Source organism: Solanum pennellii, chromosome 1 (assembly GCF_001406875.1).
Source record: "Solanum pennellii chromosome 1, SPENNV200".
Classification (NCBI taxonomy): domain Eukaryota; kingdom Viridiplantae; phylum Streptophyta; class Magnoliopsida; order Solanales; family Solanaceae; genus Solanum; species Solanum pennellii.
In genome coordinates, this window is record NC_028637.1 from 90,975,908 (window position 1) to 90,979,118 (window position 3,211).

Sequence of the window (3,211 nt, forward strand, 5' to 3'; positions counted from 1 at the left end):
TATATATATATATATATATATATATATATATATATATATATATATATATATGGATCAAGTTAAGTATAATTTATTTCAGATACATTGTATACAAACGTGATGGCATGTATTTAGAATACTCTCACTTTCCGCTCGCCTCTTCCCATAGTCTCTCATATCTTTCCCTGTCTCGCTCGCTTCTCTCCCTATGTCTCTGTATTTCATAATATATACGAATATTACAAATTTTATAATTTGTATCCAAATCAATTTTTATGTTTTAAGTATTCAAAATTAGTTTTATCCAATATATTTAATTTTTATCAATTTCATCGATATATATCAAATATTTAGTGCATTTATTTATAAATAGATGTATATAGTATTCCCTTCATTTCAAAAAGGATGACCTAGTTTGACTTGGAACGGAGTTTAAGAAAAGAAAGAAAACTTTTTAACCTCGTGGTTTTAAATTAAAGTTATGTCAAATGTACCAAAATGTCCTTTAATCTTGTAGTCTTAAACATGTCACGTGGAAAGTTAAAGTTAAGTGTTACCAAAAAAGGAAAGAGTTCATTTTCTTTGAAACAAACTAAAAAAGAAATAGGAACATTTTTTTGAAACGGAGGGAGTATATAAAAATAAACATATATCTATTGTTAAAATATGCATCGATATTTTCATCAATAGTACATTTATACACTAATACACAACCTAAACCACAAGTCACGAAACTCAACTCATGTCATTTTTCTTTTTGTTCATTTGTTATTGTTTCTCTACGTGTGTGCACACAATATTATTGGTACAACTTTTCCCATAGAGCAACTTAATTTTAGTATGATTAAAAACTCTAATTTTAATTAGTATATGCATGTCTAAAGGGAATCCAAAGCTTCATTTTTTTCAATTTGGCCTTTGCTAATGTCTTTTGTCTAGTCTTTTTTGCTTTTATCTCCATCTACATACATAGAATAAAGTTTTTGTTAAGAACAAAAATGATTCCCTTTCCTTTAATTCACCTCATTTCCTCTTTTTTGACATTTACAGCAACTAAATTGTTCAACAAGACTCTTCCCCACTTGACTATAATAGTTTTTAAACATGATCACTAGTTTCTCACTAGAAAACAAAAGAAAAAAACTCCTCAAAAGATATTAAAGAAAGTAAATATACACGTATGTATTAATATTAATTAATAAAAGTTGATAGCCTTAATTAAACCACATCAACACACATAAAATAATATTGCATAATTTCATCACTCACAACATTAGTTTGTCTCATCTCAAATTAGGTAAATATTCATTTTAAGCCAAACAATTTGCCACATTCTTTTTTTAATTGTTTATTACTTTGAAATCTCAATAGGGGCTCTCAAATAAAAATTTCTCAACATTTTTAGCTTTTATTGTCAACCTAGATATATTTTTTGTTTCTTTTTAGTCTTTTAATATACTTCAACCATTTGCTAAAGTGATATGGAGAAAAGCTCTAGCTTGTTAAGGTAGTTGAGGAATCTCTCAATTTCTCACATTTAGCAGAAACTTGTATTAAAGACAATAATATACATATAGAGTAAAAAGATCACTAACTCTTATGCAAAAAAAAAAAAAAAAAGCATAACTTATAGAAAGATGAGAAAAAATGCAAAGAAAAAGAAGTGTCTTTCCCCACATGCACCCCCAACCAAAAAAAAAAAAAGGTAAGAAAGAAAGAATAAGAAAAGATATTAGAAAGAAACCTCAAAATTTGCTAATTATTTCTCCTTCTAAATAAATGAAAACAAATAAGCTCTTAACCATTTTATGGAGTTATACATCTTATAATTAGGATTACACATTTTGGACATAAAAAAATAAAGTAATATATATATATCTTAGCTTGATGACACATTATTGACATTGTTGGTTTTGATTATATCTTCATGATGAGTAAATTATTCCAAAGAACATTCTCACACATATAAAGACCTAATTCTACTGACCAAATTACATAAAGCTAAAGTTGTAAATTAAAGTTTGGAAACAAATTAAAGCGATTTTTCTAAAGCAAAAGTCCCCCTCTCTCCAATATCTTTGCCATTTTCATCTACTCCCCTTGAAAATTAAGGTTAATTATATTATGTTTGTAGTTAAAATATCTTATTATTCACATGCGATTGGATGTTACTTACGAATTGACACGAAGTTACCAACACTGTCGTATAAAATAAAATAGAAAAACAAAAAAGATATCAACACCACAAACTTTGACATACTCCCTCCATCTCAATTTAAGTAAAACTTTTGAATCTTAAATTAAAGATGCGTATTCTTTTAATGTAAATGATCTCAATTAAGTCAACATTAACTCGTGTTAGTGAAAAAACTTACAAGATAATAAAATTGCAAGATTACAATTGAAAATAAAATGAAGAAAGTAATCTCTTCAGGCTGAGGCGCGGATATCTCGCTCTCTTTAAGGAGATTCAAGCCCACTGCAGCAAATGTTTTCACCAGTCCAGCAGTAGTCCTCTTTGACTTGTCCCCTCCAGGATACAACAGCCTTCACAAAGTATAACTCAACAACTCTGAACAAGAGTTGAGTCCAAAGCTCCACAAAAAAGAACACCTTCCTTCAACTAATAAGAACTCTCTTTTAGACTAACTCTTTCACTCTTTGTTTTCTCTTATGAATTGTGTGTCTCTAAAACCAAATGAAGACTACCACTATTTATACTACAAGAAGTCTTCCTAGCAATGAATAGGAAGATAATGGAGGTAGTAAATAGTGAAGATAATGGCCTTAGGAGTTTCATAGGTTACAATGAGAGTTACATAGGTTACATAAGTTACAATGGTAGTTACATAGGTTACATAGGTTACAAAGAGTAATGGAGGAATTAAGAATGAAATACATTGATGGATAACCAATGCTAATGGATGATGTAGAAGTCATCCATTCCAATGTTCATTCTTATAACTCCAAAATAAAGCAATTTAATATGTTAAATATTAATATTAAAATGCTAATAACCTAACAATCCCCCACTCATTTTAATATTTAGATAAGAGAGTATATCAGTTGAAGGAAGACTACTATGCATAATGAAGGTGTGCTCTGCATTGAACCTCCACTTAGTGAAACAGTAACTTTTACTCCAGAGTCGTAGTGGTCTCAGACTTGAACTATGACTGCTTAAGGGAAATAAAATATCACTGCTCACACATAATAATCAAGGTGTTGACAT